This window comes from Lepus europaeus, chromosome 1 (genome assembly GCF_033115175.1).
Source record: "Lepus europaeus isolate LE1 chromosome 1, mLepTim1.pri, whole genome shotgun sequence".
NCBI classification, from domain to species: domain Eukaryota; kingdom Metazoa; phylum Chordata; class Mammalia; order Lagomorpha; family Leporidae; genus Lepus; species Lepus europaeus.
The window spans coordinates 150,401,850-150,421,268 of NC_084827.1; the positions used below are offsets into that span (position 1 = coordinate 150,401,850).

At 41.2% G+C, this 19,419-nt stretch overlaps 1 protein-coding gene across 2 annotated transcripts in view; it reads left to right on the forward strand.

Annotated features, from left to right (window-relative positions):
• ADAM23 (ADAM metallopeptidase domain 23) overlaps positions 1-19,419 on the forward strand; it is a 185,834-nt gene that overhangs the window by 22,129 nt on the left and 144,286 nt on the right. The gene's annotated exons all lie outside the window — the stretch shown is intronic.

Here is a 19,419-nt window from a genome sequence, read left to right on the forward strand (position 1 = left end):
TAAGTGAGGGTTTATTTGATGCACTCTGTATACCTGTCTTTATGTTGCTACCACACTGTTTTGATTTCCATAGCTTTGTAATAAGTTTTGAAATCAAGAAGTGTAAGAAGAGCTTTATTCTTTTTTGAAATTGATTTGGTTATTCATTGGAGCTTGAGATTCTGTATGAATCTTAAGATGGCTTTTTCTGTTTCTGCAAAAAATGTCATTGGGATTTTGATACGGATTGCATTGAAACTGTAGATTGCCTTTAAAATATTTTATTTATTTATTATTATTATTTTAAATATTTATTTTATTCATTTGAAAGAGTTACAGAGAGGTAGGGACAGAGAGAGGTCTTCCATCCACTGGTTCACTCCTCGAATGATTGAAACTGCCAGAACTGGCTGATCCGAAGCCAGCAGCCAAGAACTTCTTCTGGGTCTGCACATGAGTGTAGGGGCCCAAGGTCTTGGGCCAACTTCCACTGGTTTCCCAGGTGCATTAGCAGGGACCTGGATTGGAAGTAGAGCAGCTGGGACTCAAACTGGAGCCCATATGGGATGTTGGTGTTGAGGCTGGGGCTTCAACCTGCTGTGCTGCAGTGCTGGTCCCTTATTTCTTATTTTTTAAGTTAACATTTTTAACTTATGGTCAAAGGCTTATTGGCTCTACTAGATAAAGAATTCAACAAATAAAAGTAAAAATACAGGAGGCACAGGCTATAAACAATAATCAAATAAAAAGATGTTCAGCTTCACTTATATAACGTAAATTTTAAAATACAAAATCACTAAAACTATAGTAGTATCTAACTCCTATCAGTTTGACAAAATTTAAAACAAAGTTTGGCAAACACTGTATTTGCAGCAAAACTGATATATTCAGGCATTTCTTCCCTCCTTCCTTCCTTCCCTTCCTCCCTCCCTGCCTCCATCTTTCCTCATCCTTCCTTCCCTTCCTCCCCTCCTTCCTTCCTCCCCTCCTTCCTTCCTTCCTTCCTTCCTTCCTTCCTTCCTTCCTTCCTTCCTTCCTTCCTCCCTCCCTCCCTCCCTCCCTCCCTTTCTTCCTCCCTCCCTCCCTCCCTCTCTCTCTCCCTCCCTCCCTCTCTCTCCCTCCCTCCCTCTCTCTCCCTCCTTCCCTCCCTCCTTCCTTCCTCCCTCCCTCCCTTCCTTTTTTCTTTCTTAAAGCTGCAACATATAAGAGGGAACATATGGTATTTGTCTGTGTTTGGCTTATTTCGCTTACCAAGATGTCCTCTAGTTTCCAACCATTTTGCTGTAAATGATAGAATTTCATTATTTTTATAAATAAGTAATATTTCATGTGTATATACATAAGTATATACACATATGTATATATAGTCATATTTTCTTTATTCATTCATCTGAAGATGGATACCTCAGTTGTTTCCATATTTTGGCTATTGTGAACAGTACTGCTATAAACATGATAGAACAGATATCTCTAATACAATGAACTCATGTCTTGAGTATATACCCAGTAGTGAGATTGCTGAATCATAAGTCTATTTCTAGTTTTTACAGAAGTCTCCATACTGTTTTCCACAGTGGGTGTACTAATTTACATTCATAGCCAACAGTGTATATGAGTTATTTCTACACATCCTCACCAACATTTGTTGCTCTCTGTTGGATGATAGTCATTCTGATAGGAGTGAGGTGATATCTCATCGTGGTTTTTTTTTTTTTTTATTTTGACAGGTAGAGTTCTAGACAGTTAGAGAGAGAGACAGAGAGAAAGATCTTCCTTCCATTGGTTCACTCCCCAAATGGCTGCTACGGCTGGCGCTGTGCCGATCAGAAGCCAGGAGCCAGGTGCTTCTTCCTGGTTTCCCATGCAGGTGCAGGAGCCCAAGCACTTGGACCAGCCTCCACTGCCCTCCTGGGCCACAGCAGAGAGCTGGACTGGAAGAGGAGCAACCGGGACTAGAACCCAGCCCCCATATGGAATGCCAGCACCGCAGGTGGAGGATTAACCAAGTGAGCCACGGTGCTGGCCCCTCATCATGGTTTTGATTTGCATTTCCCTAATGGCTAGTGATATTGAGTGTTTTTTCATATATTTGTTGGCCATTTGTATTTCTTCTTTTGAGAACTGCCTATTGAAGTCCTTTGTCCATTTCTTAAATGGATTGGTTGTTTTTTGTTGTTGACTCTTTTGAGTTGCTGATATCTTCTGGATATTAATCCTTTGTCAGATAGGTAGCTTGCAAATACTTTTTCCCATTCTGTTGGATGTCTCTTTATTGTTTCCTTTGTAGTGCAGAACTCTAAGTTTGATATAAATCTCATTTGCCTTTGTTGCCTGTGTTTTGGGGTCTTCTCCAAGAAGTTATCACCTACACCAATGTCTTGAAGTGTTTCCCTTACATTTTATTCTAGTAGTTTCATTGACTCAGATCTAAATGGAGGTCTGTGATCTATCTTGAGTTGATTTTTGTATATGGTGAGAGGGATAAAATTCCATTCTTCCATATATGTGCATCCATTTTGGCAGCACCATTTATTGAAGAGGCTGTCCTTTCTCCAGTGCATGTTCTGGGCTCTTTTGTCAAAAATCGGTTGGCTGTAGGTGTGTGGGTTAATTTCTAGGCTCTCTGTTCTGTTCCATTGATTACGCTCATACCATGCTGCTCTAATTATGATACCTTTGTAGTATGCTTTTTAAAATTTATTTTTTATTTTTTTATTTATTTGAGAGGTAGAGTTATAGACAGAGAGAGGGAGAGATAGACAGGTCTTCCATCCTCTGGATCACTCCCCAAATGGCTGCAATGGCCAGCGCTGGGCTCATCAGAAGCCAGAGCCAGGAGCTTCTTCCAGTTCTTCCATATAGGTACAGGAGCCCAAGCACTTGGGCCATCTTCCTCTGTTTTCCTAGGTGCATTAGCAAGGAGCTGGATCAAAAATGGAGCAGCCGAGACAAAATCACCACCCATATGGGATGCCAGCACCACAGGTGGAGGCTTAGCCTGCTATGCCGGCCCCTGTAGAATGCTTTGAAATCAGGCCTTGTGATGCCTCCAGCTGGATATTTTTCTTTCCTTTTTTTCATCCAGGATTGCTTTGGCTGTGCTGGGTCTTTTGAGATTTCATATGAATTTTTGCATTGTTTTCTCTAACTCTGTCAAGAAAGTAAATCATAATCTATAGATTGGTTTAGGTAGTATAGACATTTTAACAATATTAATTCTTCCTTGGGACTGACGCCATGGCTCACTTGGTTAATCCTCCACCTGTGGCGCTGGCTTCCCTTATGGGCGCCGGTTCTAGTCCCAGCTGCTCCTCTTCCAGTCTAGCTCTCTGCTGTCGCCTGGGAGGGCAGTGGAGGCTGGCCCAAGTGCTTGGGCTCCTGCACTCGCATGGGATACTAGGAAGAAGCACCTGGCTCCTGGCTTTGGATAGGAACAGCACCAGCTGTAATGGCCATTTTGGGGGTGAACCAATGGAAGGAAGACCTTTCCCTCTGTCTCTCTCTCTGTCTATAACTCTACCTGTCAAATGAATGAAATAAAAAATAAAAATAAAAAAACCAATATTAATTCTTCCAATTCATGAGCAAGGACTATCTTTCCATTTTTTGTGGATCCTTGATGATTTCTTTCATAGTGTTTTATTATTTTCATTTTTTAGTGAAATTCATTCATAAATATTTTATTTTTTGTGGCTCTTGTGATTGGAATTTCATTCTTGATTTCTTTTGCAACAAATTTATTATTGGTGTATAAAAAAATCTACTGTTTTTGTATGTTGACTTTGTAACCTGCAAATTTACTGAATAGGTTTATTGGTTCTAACAGCTTTTTGATAGAGTACTCAGTTTTTCCATCTACAACATCATGTCCTCTGCAGGCATGAATATTTTGACTTCCTGTTTTCCAATTTCAGTGCCCTTTATTCCTTTCTCCTCTCTAACTGTTGTTGCTAATTCTTCCAATACCACGTTGAATTTATCACCAAGAAGTTCTTGGCAAGACAGTTTGTGATGAGGAAACTGCATAGAACAGTGTTGAGAAATCAGAACAGAGGACTGTTACAACAGCTGACACTGAGAACTAATCTGCATACGTGTGTATAGTTATGCATGTAAAATTGGTGTCATGTGTTGTGTAAAATTAGTGGTTACTCCGATAGATTTGTGTTTCTGGTCTAAGAATTTAGACTATAAAGGTATAAAATTAAACGTAAAAGGTTCTCTCTAGCACTCTCCAAAGGCTTCTGTTTTTAGTTCTTCTAACATTAAATAATTTATCTTTGTCTTATTTTAAGATCCATCAGCCTAAAATGGTGTCTTTTGTGTGCCTGCTGTGAAAGGTGAGGAACATATCAAACTATGAGGTATACCGTCCTTTCTTTCTCTTCCTCCTGATTTATATTTCTTACATGTTTTGAATTTTCTGCGGGTTTAGCAAGCATTTTACAGTGAAAATGCACTTGGAAGGTTAGGGCTTAGGGTTGGAATTATGTGTTAAGATGTTGTCTTCTGCCTCTTGGGAAAGAAGGAAACTTGGAAACCCAGGAAAAGCAACTGCATCACAAGTACCCGGCTTGATGAGTTGCCAAGAGCTCCAGCTCAATGTACAAGGCCTGGGATGACTGATGGTGATGGGTAGAGAGACATTTTGTGGAGAAAAAATTACGTGTTTTCTGCTTTGTTACTTTAAAAAGTAACAAAGTTGGAAGTGACCAGAGGATGAAGAGCCTGTGAGGACTTTGTTCTGGTTATCCTGGGAAGCCACTGGTGGATTTTACAGAAGGAAATATATTGTCTGCTTTGTATTTTGAAAAGATCATTCTAGCAGCTTGATGGCAGACAAACTGTGGAGGGGTAAGAGTGAAAGCAGGGAGACCTGTTAGGAGGGGCTTGCAGCTGTTCAGGGCAGAGGCCAGGTGGACTGTGTGCACTTGGGTAGCAGCAGGGGAATTGCAAGATCAGTGGATTGAGGATATATTTTACAGGGAGAGTTCTCATACTGATGGTGATATGGCGGAGTGAGGATAGGCTAGAAAAGGAGAAAGCGTGTGGTAGAAAAAAGAATGCCCCTCTCCCCCCAAAGATGTCCACACCATCATCCCCAGAACCTCTGAATATGTTACCTTCCATGGCAAAGGGACTCTGTAGATGCTGCTAAGTAAAGAATCGTGCAAAGGAAGATTATGAGGTGACCAAGAGTTCAGTAAGGGTCAGAGTCCGAGCAGGAGACGTGATGCTGGAAGCAGATGTGAGGTGAGGAGGGGCCCAGGAGTGAAGAAGAAGCTGAAGACAAGGAACGGCCTCTTCCCTGGAGTAGGGGCCAGCCCAGCCAGCACCTTCCCTCTGCACACCAGACTTCAATTTTGGACTTTTGACCTCCAGAAGTGGAAGAGAGTATTTGTGTTGTTTAAAGAGCCATAATATGTATGGAAATTTGATAGGGCAGAAATAGGACCCTTATCCAAGAGTCAATCCTCCAAGAAGGCTTTTTCTTGGGGGATAATGCTACTGTTTCTCAACACGGAGTGGCTGGGGAGAAGCGTTCAGAGAAAGGCTGAGATAAAATGAAGCCTGCTCAGCCTTGGAGGACAGCTGATCTCTTTGTGTGTACTGATGGGCTACTTGGCCCAGTCTCAGAGGCAGGTCAGGATGAGATGGAAATATGAAAGTTGTCAGCATGTAAATGGTGTTGAGAGACCTTGGGATTTCACCACGGAGAGGTTGTTACATGAATGATTGAATGACAGCATAGCAACTTCCATTAAAAAAAAATGATTTATTTTATTTATTTGAAAGAGTTACAGAAAGAGGTAGAGCCAGAGAGAAGACAGAGTTCTGGTTCACTCCCAAAATGATTACAATAGCCAAAGCTGAAGCCAGGAGCTAGGAGCTTCTTCCAGGTCTTGGGCCATCTTCCACTGCCCTCCCAGGACATAGTAGGGAGCTGGATTGGAAGTAGAGCAACCGGGACTTGAGCTGGTGTCCGTATGGGATGCTGGCACTTCAGGCCAGGGCTTTAACCCACTGCACCACAGCACCAGCCTCATCATAGCAGCTTTCAAACCAGGGCCACATACAGACCTATTCCCTCACCTATTTACAGGTGTGTATGTGTGTGTGTGTGAGGTGTGTGTGTGTGTGTGTGTGTTTGGAGTCACCAAATACCATTTCAAAAGATAATAAGAGGGGCCAGTGTTTTGGCATAGTGGGTAAAGCCACTGCCTGTGAAACTGGCATCCCATATGGGTGCTGGTTTGTGTCCTGGCTGTTCTACTTCCAGTCCAGCTCCCTGCTAATGGCTTAGGAAAAGCAGCAGAAGATGGCCCAAGGTTTTGGGCCCCTGCACCCTCCTAGGAGACCCAGATGCACCTCCTGGCTCCTGGCTTTGATCTGGCTCAGCCCTGACTGTTGCAGCCATCTAGGGTCTGGGGAGTGAACCAGTGGATGGAAGATCGCTCTTTCTCTCTCTCTCTCTCTCCCTCTCTTTCTATAACTCTGATTTTCAAACAAATGAATAAATCTGAAAAAAAAGGTAATAAGAAGCTGCCACTTTGGAAAGAAAGAAAACATATATAAAGTTTTTTTCAGTTTTATAACTTTAATCGGTAATTCTCATTCACATTGCCAGTCTAGATTTTTGAAAGCAGTGACAGGGATGTTGGTAACCAAGGTCAGAGCTTGTTTGATGAATCTCCATCCTCTTTCCATTTTCTGGACAATCTCACATGGATGTGTTATGGGACATTCCTTATTCCTTTTGCCCAGACAGCTTTGTTGAGCCTGGCATGGGGTGCACATCTGGAGTGCCCAACTCCTTGAAGGCAGACTTCCTGAGGGGCACCTTTCTTGAAGCCTACTCCTTGGATACACTCGTGAGGATTGTTGGTGTACTCTTGGTCACCACTGTGGATGACAGAACAGCCGTTTTCTTCCTGGCACCCTCTTTGCAGGAGGCATTCTGCATGGCCCAGATTGGAAAGGAGAAAGCAAGCAACCTTTTTTAGAAATATTAAATTTCTAGACTATAGAAGTTATAGTATTAGCTCATTCAAATGTATAATTTAATTTGGGGGAATTTCTATGGATATGTATGTATGTATTTATTTATTTTAAAGATTTATTTATTTATTTGGAAGTCAGAGTTACATAGAGAGAGGAGAGGCAGAGGGAGAGGTCTTCCATAGATGGTTCACTCCCCAACTGACTGCAACCGCCAGAGCTGCGCCGTTCTGAAACCAGGAGCTTCTTCCGGGTCTCCCACGCGGGTGCAGGGGCCCAAGGACTTGGGCCATCTTCTACTGCTTTCCCAGGCCATAGCAGAGAGCTGGATCAGAAGTGGAGCAGCTGGGTCTCGAACTGGCGCCCATATGGGTTGCCGGCACTGCAAGCCAGGGCGTTAACCACAGCACCGGCCCCGGATATGCATTTTTATTTTATTTTATTTTGACAGGCAGAGTTAGACAGTGAGAGAGAGAGAGAGAGACAGAGAGAAAGATCTTCCTTCTGTTGGTTCACCCCCCAAATGGCTGCCATGGCCGGCGCGCTGCGTGGATCCGAAGCCAGGAGCCAGGTGCTTCCTCCTGGTCTCCCATGCGGGTGCAGGGCCCAAGCACTTGGGCCATCCTCCACTGCCCTCCTGGGCCACAGCAGAGAGCTGGACTGGAAGAAGAGCAATCGGGACAGAACCGCTGCCCCAACTGGGACTAGAACCCAGGGTGTCAGCGCTGCAGATGGAGGATTAGCCTAGTGAGCCGCGGTGCCGGTTGGATGTGCATTTAACTTTTGAATTACCTCAAGTCCTCGTTTTCTGTTTGTATCAGTTTTCTTCATGCTGCTTTTTTTTTCAAGGGCTTTGGTGGCAGCTGAAATTCAGCTTTGGAAATAAGGTTGGATTTTATTAAAGGCAGCACACTTAGAGGAAGCTATGTAAATTCCTACATCTCCCATACATCCAGAGAAGGGCTTCTGCACCAGGCATTTGGTCTCACAGGCAGCAGCGTCTGGAGACAGTTTTGGTTGTTACAGGTGAGGGTGAGAAGGCACAAACTGGATTGCTTTCCAACACACCAGGGCTCTCAGACAGCCCCTCGCATCGAAGAAGTACCCAGGCTGAGACATCGGGTGTGCAGGGGCCGGGAAGCCCTGCCATAGAACCTGTTTGCCTGGAAGTCAGAAGCGGACGTGTTTCTGTCACTCAGCACCGTTCCTCACGTCATGTCTATTTGCACACTAGTGTTAGTCTTGTTGCCCTGACAGCAGATTCTGTGATTTTTATTTTATAAGAAACTGACCAATATAGTGTTCATTGGAATGGAAGTGAGAAAGACAAGATAAAAGGGTTATACTTATAATCTTTTATTTTTGGAAAAATATCTATGTTCTATCAGTAGATTTTATTTTGGGTTATTCACCAGTTATTAATAATAGTAATTATTAATTACTATAATAGTAATGAACCAGTTATAGTTATTTGCTGATTTTCTATAATATAAAAATCACTTGAAATAATTAATAATTGAAATGATATAAAATTATGTAACTACTTCATTCCTTTCTTATTCTTTGTCACTATTAAAATATTTTGAAGCATTGTTATTTTTAAAAAATATATTCCAGAAAAGCATCCCTGTTATTTATTGAAATAAATAGCAACCCAGGTAACAGAAGTAAGAAAGGAGAGATTTGTAAAATGCAGTGGTGACTTTTTGTTCCTAGATTTCACCATGTAAACTTTAATCACTAAATTGGTTAAGAGACTTTGAGAAACTTATGTTACTTAGTAGGATGTGGGATATACCTTAATTTCTGTGACTTAAGAGCAAGCCTCTAGCATGGGACATAGAGATACTAAATTAAAATCTGCATGTGTACACTTTTAAAAAAAAATTCTGAAATGAGAGGCTGGTGTTGTGGTGCAGTAGATTAAGCTGCTGTCAATGGCGTCGACATCCTACATGAGCACCAGTTCAAATCCTGGCTGGCCCACTTCTAATCTAACTCCCTACTAATGTGCCTGGGAAAGCAATGGAAGATGGCTCAAGTACTTGGGCCCCTGCCATCTACCTGGATAAAGTTCCTGGCTCCTGGCTTTGGTGTGGCCCAGCCCCGTGCTGGGTGAATCAGTGGATGGAAGATCTCTCTCTCCTTTTCCTCTCTCTCTGTAGCTCTCCCTTTCTAATAAATAAATAAATCTCTCAAAAAAATTCTAAAATGAAGTACATGATACTGTATACCCCAAAGCAGTGACAAGTTTGAAATATTAAATGCAAAAAAAAGAGCGACTTCTAAATATGAAGATGGAATTTTAGAAAATCAGAGATAAGCACTGTGTTGTTTCTTAGACTATTTAATCAATACACATTCATGCACATGGTGGGGGGGCCTGTATCAGTGGATTCCACATCTGTGGATTCAACAACCATGGATTGAAAAAACAAGTCTATATTGAATATGTATGGACTTTTTTCTTGTCCTTATTCAATAAACAATGTAGCATAACAACTATTTAGATAGCATTTACATAATATCAGATATTAGAAGTAATCTAGAGATGATTTAAAGCATGCTAAAAGATGTATATAGGTTCTATGCAAATACTACCCCATTTTATATAAGGGACTTGAGCACCTGCAGATTTTGGTATCTGTTGAGGGGACCAATCCCCATGGATACTGAGGGATGACTCTACCTGTGTGTATACTTTTTTCCCCCAGTTATCTTAACCTTCTTATTTAAGTCCTAGGCATATCAGACAGTAAGGTATCTGCTGAATTGTACTCTCCTCCTTAGTTAGTTTTTTTAAAGATGTATTTATCTGAAAGGAAGAATGACAGAAAGAGGGAGAGAGGGAGAGAGAGGAAAATAAGGAGAGAGAGAGATAGAGAGAGAGAGAGAGAGAGAAACAGAGAGAGAGAGGAGAGAAGAGAGAGAAGAGAGAGAGGGAGGAGAGAAGAGAAAGAGAGTGAAGACAGAGATTTATCTTCTGTTCACTGCTTTACTCCCAACTGACCCATAATAGCCAGGTTTGGTCCAGGCTGAAGCCAGGATCCAGAAACTCCATCCGGGTCTCCCACATAGGCAGCAGGGGCACAAGTACTTGGGCTATCTTCTGTTACCTTCCCAGGCACATTAACAGGGTGCTGAATTGTAAGTGGGATAACTGGGACTTGAACCGGCTTTCCAGTGTGGGAAGCCACCATTGTGAGTGGTGCCTCAATCCACTGCACTGTTATACCAGCCCTCTCCTCCACTGGATTTTTTTCAGAAACCCAACATTCATTCACTTATTCCTTCATTCATTTATACACCTAACTATTTGCTTAGCCAATGTTTCTTAATCGACTCAATCACTGTCAATATTAATTAAAACATATCTTTAATTAGTGTCAAGAATATATGCTTTCCACATCACTCCTTGGGTATGTCATGTGTGGGTCAAACTTAGTACATCCCAGAGTCCTGTATTGTCACACCTCCTTGTGCAGTCTTCACCATCTCAATTCATTGTATGCTCCTCTGCTTAATCAGGCCGAACATCTTAGTTTGTTTGCTCTATATCATTCCTAACTCATTTCTGATCTGTGAGTCTCTTGTTGACTCTGCTCTCACTTCCCATGGACTTTTTGAAGACTACCTCCTATATTCCAAAGTGCTATTCATGTTTCTACTTGTCCTCAAGGTTCCATGTAACTTATGGGCTCTTGTTTGGAAGTGGTTTTTTTTTTTTTAAGATTTATTTTTTAAGATTCATTTTTTATTTATTTGAAAGGCAGAGTTACAGATTGAGCAGTAGACATAGGGGAAAGGATCTTCTATCCACTGGTTCACTTCTCAAATTATCATAACAGTCAGGGCTGAGCCAGGCTGAAGCTAGGAGCCTGGAGCTTCTTCCAGGTCTCTCGTGGGTACAGGGGTCCAAGCACTTGGGCCATCTTCTGCTGCTTTCCCAGGTGCATTAGAAGGGAGCTGGATTGGAAGGGAGTCAGACCTTGAACCAGCACCCATATGGGAGGCTGGCACTGCAGACAGAGGCTTAATTCACTGTGCCACAGTGCCAGCCCCAATAGTTTTAATAAACCTAAAACCTTACATGCATATGGAGAGCTCTCTCATTTGCTTTCTCAAATAGGTAGGACATTCTGTATAATGGTTAATATTCTAAATGTTAGGTTTTTATTTTTAAGATTTATTTATTTGAAAGAGTTAGAGAGAGAGAGAGACAGAGAGAGAGAGAGAGAGAGAGAGAGAGAGAGAGAGAGAGACAGAATCTTCCATCCACTGTTCATTCCCCAGATGGCTGTGACATGAACCGGTACCCATATGGGATGCTGGTATTGCAGGCCATGGCTTTACCCATTGTGTAACAACACCAGCCCCTAAATGTTAATTTTTTAAAAAAAGATTTATTTATTTATTTAAATTTGAGAGGCAGAGTTACAGAAAGAGAGAAGGAGAGAAGAGAGAAAGATCTAAAAATTGTGTGTATACTGGCTGAGTAGTTGCTGTTTTTCAGAATTGTGGAGACCAGGTATTAGAGAACATGAGGCTATATCAGTATTAGCTTTTTCACATCTTTTGTGTAGTTGCATGATGGTTCTGTTGAGTGAAATTGTGCAGCAGGTCAGTTGTGAGGCTCTGTGTCCAGAAGTGGCCATAACAGTGTTACCCAGGAAGTCTAAGCTCCTGCATTTTTATAAAATGGGGAAATTATTTTTAGCCAAATCTCCTGTTTGAAAGTTACTCTTTCCATCCCATGGGGCAGGATGCAATCCATCCCCGATCATAGATAAGGTCAGAAATCAGAGAAAAGGACAAAACGAGATGCATCTGAGGACCAGAGAACACAGAACTCTCTAACCTATTGCTGTGGTCTCTGGAGCGCACAGAGGCTCTGCCCTAGTCATCTGTGGCTTGTGACATGTGTCTTGCAGAAGGCAGGGAAGAAAAGCAAAGACCTCTTAAAGATCTCATTGTCAAGCAGCTGTATATTTTTAGGGTGAACTCTGAGTAGTATTCTAAGCAGAGCCTGAAACTTTTCTGCAAATAGAAGTAAAATGCTGGTGTAGAAGTATCAACAAAAATCACTGGGCAGGAACAGTATGAGATCCACCCATGAGGAACAGGAAAATCAAGGTATTTCGAGAGAAGAGAGAACCAACCTGCACAAGTCTGCTCAGCCTCCCTTGGTTCTGTGTTGTCAGTAGTTTCCTGGTGAGGGAGAACTGCAAATTAATATTTGAATGTACTTTATAGCATTTATGGTTTGCTGGATATAACAGTGCTCAAGTGGACTGTGTAATTACCATGCCACAATTCTCATTTTGTACTTCAGACTCATTCATTCTTAACTAATCCTTATGTGATCATCAAAAAGACCTACGTTAAAGAGCCTTTTTTTTTCCTTTGCCCTGGGTAGATATTTGCATTGATGTCAGTCCACTGGACCATTGTGGATCACATTGCAAGGACCAGACTAGACAGACCGTGGTGTCAGTTTCTTGTGGAGTATTGCCGTAGGGAGGTCTTTTCCCTCCTTTCAGGGTAGTATTAACATTACATAAGCAGATTTTAAAAACTGTCAGGTAATGAGTCACAGTCTTTAAGCAAGGAGCTTGATGTCTTTTGCTTTCTAAAATGTATACCTTCTTTCTATTCTTTTATTTAAATTATTCAGTGGGTGTTCAATAATTCTGGCTAGAAAGACAAAATATGTTCTTGCTTTATGGCAAAAACATTAGAAGAGAGAGAGTTGTGCAGTTTAGTGATGTGGGAATTGATGGAGAGAAAAAACAAGGTGAATCATACTTCAGCTACGAGATTAATGCATCAAATTAAATGTTACTCTTCAGGAAGGCGGCAGGAAGAAGCCACTTCCATGGTAACTGTTGTCATAGTTGTATTTTACTTGTCTTGCAGGAAATAGATGGACGTTAAATAATACAGCTGTAGTGATACTTGTAATGCTTTATGCATTGTCAAATCACAAATTTTCAGGAGGCTTGTGATGCAAACTCTCTCTTTAGTTGGTGTTTTCAGTTTAATAACCAGCAAATATTAATCACTAAGGTACATGTATGGAAGAAATTTAGAAATTACATGCCCAAGGGAGATTTGTCAGTGAACATGTATTGTTCCAGAGTGAATTGTTACAGGGTTGTTAAATAAGCACTAGGGAAAATCTTAGTTTGAGGCCACCCACCCTCCTCCGCCCCCATAATATGAAACAGAGATTTTCTTCTTTAGCTGGCCATATAGAGTTTTTAAAAATTATTTTTAGAGAGAGAGAGAGAGAGAGAGAGAGAGAGAGAGGTCTTCCATACAGTGATTCACTCACAAAGTGGCTGCAATAGCCAGGGTTGGGCCAGACTGAAGCCAAGAAACTGGAACTCCATCCAGGTCTCCCACATGCATGTTAGAATGCCAAGTACTTGGGCCATTTTCTGCTGCTTTTCCAGGCACATCAGCAGGGAGCTGGAATGGAAGCAGAGCAGCGGAGACTCGAAACATTGCTCTGATATGAGATGCCAGTGTCACAAGTGGTGGCTTATCCTGCTGCACCACAATGTCAGCCCCTCAAAAATTTTTGCTTCAAAATAAACATAACCACTTCCATGAACTTTTTGAAGTCTCTTCTAATGTGTTCACACTACTTCGTGATCTGGGGAAATGCTGCATTTTTATGATAAACTGTCACATTAAATTCTTACCACAATCCAAATTGCAGTTTAACACTTCTGAGTGGAAGGCATCCTGTGTTTTACTTTAAAAGCGTGTTTCTTAAGCATTTATTTGCTAGCAAACACTTAGAAACACCTTGGGATTTCATCCTGCTAAATCAGTCCTAGAGCTCTCTGAATGCTGTACATCTGTTGGTGCCGAGAAAGGCTTCCCTAAAACCAGCCCAAGACTAAGTCCATGTTTTTTCAGTCCCCCACATTTGTGTTCTTCAAAATCAAATGCACTTGTTGCCTCTACTCATAATTAAGGAATTAATCATTCTTAAGTCATATGGGGCATTTTCACAAAGAATTATCATTACATTATTATTTAATTTATGTATTTTTCAGTTTTGTGGTTTCTCATTTCATTTCCCCAAGCAGATTATAAGCTTTTTGGTGAAAATGCTAATTATGTATCTTTGTATCTGCCACAGTATTTCACACAAGGCAGGTATTCAATGCAAATTTATTAGTGGGTTAACCCGTAATACTGTGAATTGGAACATGCTAGAAGGAAACATGATGATATTCTCTCCCACGAGCTACCTATTTAAATGCGTTTTGGCAGGAATGTTCAGCAAATTACCTTAATTTGCAAAACTGCCTCCATCTAACATTTGCAGCTGTTCCACTTCTCATGAAAATGATTCATATTATTTCAAAGACACGACAACTTGAACAAGGTCAAAGCATAATACATAAGGTAATTAGCAATAAAAATGGGCAGATTTTTCAATGTATGAATGTACATTTGAATTTGCTAGAAGGGAGCCAGCTAACCTGGGGGAGAACTTTAAGGTGAGGTTGAATAATATCTTTTCCAAAGTGTTAGTATATTCTCCTTTTTTCCATTTCTCCTTTTACTTTGCTGTCCCCTTCCAAAATTATTGAGCTCTTTCAGTGTTGCCAGCTTTTCCTAGGAACTTTGTTTTACATTGTTGTAAAATTCAATCCTGTATACATCCTGTTGGTAAGCCATAATTATTTATATCTTAATGACCAGGAACATTGAAGCTTTGAGATTTAAGGACTTCTGGCATAAACTTGGTATCTTTTGTCATTGAGTTAAAGCTAACACCTTGTATTACTTCCTTTGATATGTGACCTTGGACCAAAAACATCACTTAACCTCTCTGTGCCACTTAAAAATGTTTTTGCCCTATAAAAGGATAATAAGAATGTCTACTATGTTATTCTGGAAAACACTGTTTTGAGATGATTAAAATACAGGACATACAGGCGTTATTATTTTTATTATAACACAAGTCTATTTGATCATTAACTATCTTAGGATAAGGCGTTATAACCAGATTGCAATTAGAAATATCTAGTGATATTTTCTTTTGGACTTTAGAAATTCCTAAGATATATTCATATAATTGGATTTTTTGTGTTATAAAGAAAAATAATCATAGCTTCACTTTCATGTTTCTCCAGCTGCAGGATGGATTAAGATGAGTCATCCATAGAAAAGTCTCTGCAATCTAAGATATGATTTATTTTCCCCAAACTTAAATTTGAACTCAACAGTTCATTTGATACAGGTATTCAGTGATTTGGATTTCTGGATTCTGTGTCCCCTGGTTTTGTCTGAGAAGGAAAACACATTGGTTTACCAGTTGGTAAAAGGCTTTGCAGGGAAGTGTCCTCTCACTCAATCCGTGACAATGAGGTAGGCTCCTTCAAGAATCTGATCAGATGATTCTTCTTCCTTCTTATTAATTGGTGAATTTGAAATCTGTGTTCTCTGAACCAGTATAAAGTGTCCTGAATGTCAAAAGAAATTTTGTTTGAGATTTTGTGAAATTTTTCCTCTGTGTTTGAAGAAAATGGAGAAGAAACTCCTTAAGTGTCTATGAGAAAACCATTAGAGTAAAGGACAGCACGGTATGCCACCAGATACAGGAGGAGACTACTCTGAAGGGGTGTGGTTCACACATGCATGCACATCAAGTGTGCACACAGACATGTACATACAAGAGTGCGCACACATACATGTACACATGCATCCAATATTTTAAGAATCATAGAATAAACAATCATCAAAACAATGAGGGAAATAAAAATGAGAAAAAGAGACTTCCAGTCTCACTAGTCGTCAACTGTTTCATTGTTTTGTTTTCCTGTGATTCTGCCCAGTAGAGAAGACACTTCCATCAAGCCTGGCTTCAAGGTCTAATTAGTGCATATTTCTGTCTCTAGCACCCTCTTTCCAAAGCCCATGTCCACAACCCTCTTCCCTTAGAAAGCTGAGCTTGAATCATTTCCCAGTGCTGGGTGGGGCTTGCTTGATACCCTTCGGGGCTTCCCACCTCTGTTTGTGCAGCATCTTCTTGTCTTGTTCATATGCCACCAGAGTGGCATTTCCTTTATTACTTAAATGTCTCCCCAAATAAACTGGATATATCTTAAGAAAAAGGAAACAACTTCCAAATTTTCTCCTACTTCCCTGGCCTCCTGTAGTGTAGAGAGTACTAAAGCAAAACACATGTTCAGAGGACGTGGTGATAATGTAGATACTCAGTTCTCCAAGTTGCTAAGTTTATCCAGAATTATGAAATCCGGGCTCAGAACATCTTCTGAGTGCTTGTAAAGTATAGAGTTCGCATTTCCCATTTTGAGTTCTAGTTACACATGCATGCTGCAGAACCCACAAATTCTTGCCAGGTAGTGAAGAATTCTGCTTGAACACCCATTTTATGTGAAGCATAGTTGCAAGAACATACGTATGCCATGAAAATGTTTGCCTTTTATTTCTGTGAATAGATAGTTTTCTATTGTTTTCATATCTGTGTTAACTATTCCAGAATATAAATTCCAAGAAAATGTAGTGATCTCTTCAGCTTATGTAATGTAACTTAGGCAAAATTGAACATGTATGGCTGCTTGATAACATACCATTGCTTGGTGATGGGCTACAAAGCCAATCCTAGCTATAATTTAATGTTATTCTCAATAGTCTTTGCAACTTATTTAATATGATGCCATTAGGTACCATCTAGTAGAAAGAAAAAACCAGAAAAACAAAAGCACATTGTGAAGATGTGTAAGCTGCTCCCAGTGAAGGAGGTTTGTGTATATAACTGAGTTTAGTTGTTTTTGTTTATGGAGCTCCTGTAATTTCCCCATGCCAGATTCTGAGTCAAAAGAAAAATAGCAAAATGCTTAGGCAACAGCTGTTCCCGGCCCTTCAGGGTGGTAATTCTGAGCCCAGGGATGCGCTCATTCTTGTGAAATGGTGCTCTTTGGCTATAAAACCCTGTATTCGTCCCCAGTGCTATTCCAGGGAATGTCTTTACAAAAAGACTGTTTAACATGTATCCCAAGGCAGGAAATCATGGGCTCTGCCCTCATGTGTGGTACACGAACTCTCCTCTAGTATTGCTGTGATCTGATTTGTACTGCCAAACACATTTCTAAACCTCGATGTGGAGTTCCTTCTTTGAAAAGAGCCGTCCTGGAGGTTGTCTGTGCTTTTTCAGTGTTGCTGTCAGGTAGTCAGCTCTAAAATCATATTGAATGGGGCCGGTGTTGCTCAATGAATTAAGCTGCTGCCTATCATGCTGGTATCTATTTGAGACTTGATTTGAGTCCCGGCTGCTCCACTTTCAAACCAGCTGTCTGTTAATGCACCTGCGAAAGCAGCAGAACATGGCCCAATTACTTAGTCCCTGCCACCTATGTGGGAGACCAGGATGGAGTTCCAGTATCCTGGCTGTGGCCTGGCCCAGTGGCTAAAAGATCTCTCTCTCTTTCTCTCTTTGACTCTCTCTGTCACTCTCTCTCTCTCTCTCTCTGACTCTTTCTGTCTCTCTCTCTCTGTCTCCCCACTACCCCTGTAACTCTGCCTTTTAAATACATAATAAAAATTAATGTTTAAAAAATAAAATTGTATTCAATAAACCCAAAGTAATATGGTTATATATTGAAAAACTCTACTCATTCTGGCCATTCTTCTAATTTTTCTATGTTTGGAAGAGATGGGCTAATATTATATTTAAAAAGTATACCCGGCCGGCGCTGTGGCTCACAGCCACAACCTGCGGCACTGGCACCCTGGGTTCTAGTCCCAGTCGGGGCACCAGATTCTGTCCCAGTTGCTCCTCTTCCAGTCCAGCTCTCTGCTGTGGACCAGGAGTGCAGAGGATGGCCCAAGTGCTTGGGCCCTGCACCCACATGGGAGACCAGGAGAAGCACCTGGCTCCTGGCTTCGGATCAGCACAGTGTGCTGGCCGCAGCACGCTGGCTGCAGCATGCCGGCCGAGGCAACCATTGGGGGGTGAACTAATGGAAAAGGAAGACCTTTCTCTCTGTCTCTCTCTCTCACTGTGCACTCTGCCTGTAAAAGAAAAACAAAAACAAAAACAAAAAAACAAAAAGCTATACTCAACAGTATAATGTATAAAACAATAATGATAAGGACTCAATTTACCTGATTTGAAAACATATTTAGAATGTACTTTTGCCATGACTATCTGGTGCTTTGCTAAAGAAGAGTTGATGAATTGAAATGGAATAACATGGAAATTAGAAGCTAAAAACTATTGTAACTGTGTCAAAGATTGGGCAGAAAGAATGACAGGGGAAAGTAACATTTGTAATTATGTTGGTATAGAGAATAATCTGTAGCCTATATACAGTTGTAGAATGTATAGCACTGGGAAGAGAAACAGAATATAAGCAAATTAATAACATACAATATTGTATTGAAATGACTTAAAGTGGAGACAAATATGTTAGATGAACATACTGTTTCCATTTGGTCTGTGTGAGAAAAAGATGCATTTAGTGAGGTAGCCTGAAATCCGTTTGTAGAAAAACGTCTTGCTTCTTCAAGTTAAAACAAATTGAAATGTTAAAATATTTTTACTGATACAGCTAACAAAATCAAGTGTTGCTGATGCCCTGGGGATGAAGAATTCATTCCAAGAGGGTGTGGGAAGGAGGCCTTCTGGGAAAGGAACGCAGTGGGAGGCCTTTGAAGGGTGGGCAGGGTCTTGATGAAGTGGAGGGGAGAGCAAGGAGGAGCATGGAGCGGAGTGGGAGAAGATGGGGCTGGAGGCCCCAGGAGGAGAGGCCTGGTGTGTCCCACTGTGGCTCAGGCATGCAGGTTGCAGAAAGTGCAGGAGGGACCTTTGTGTGTCAGAGCAGGTGGGGAAGGTGTTGCATTTATCCTTGTCCTCTTTTATTTGATAGAGTGACAAAGGAGAGTTTTACTTGGACCAGTACTTTGACAAAACTTCGTTGATTTGTTCATTTGCATCATTCCAGATGTTTATGCAAGCCCTACTAATCTTTAACACTTAGTAAATAAGATTCACGTTTGGATGGAATTCTCTTTGAATTTTGAATTAAGGCAAATGAAGACAGTACTGGTAAATGTGTGACTTTTTAAAAAAATAGTTTTACTACTTTATTTATTTATTTTAGAAGTAGAGTTACCGACAGTGAGAGGGAGAAAGAGAGAGTTCACTCCCCAGATGGCCGCAATGGCTCGAGTTGGGCCAATTTGAAGCCAGGAGCCAGGAGCCACATCAGGGTGTCCCATGTGGGTGCAGGGGCCCAAGCACTTGGGCCTTCTTCTACTGCTTTCCCAGGCCATAACAGAGAGCTGTATCGGTAGTGGAACAGCCGGGACTCAAAGCAGTGCCCATATGGGATGCTGGTGCTGCAGGCGGAGGCTTGACCTATTCTGCCACAGTGCTGGCTCCAATGTGTGACC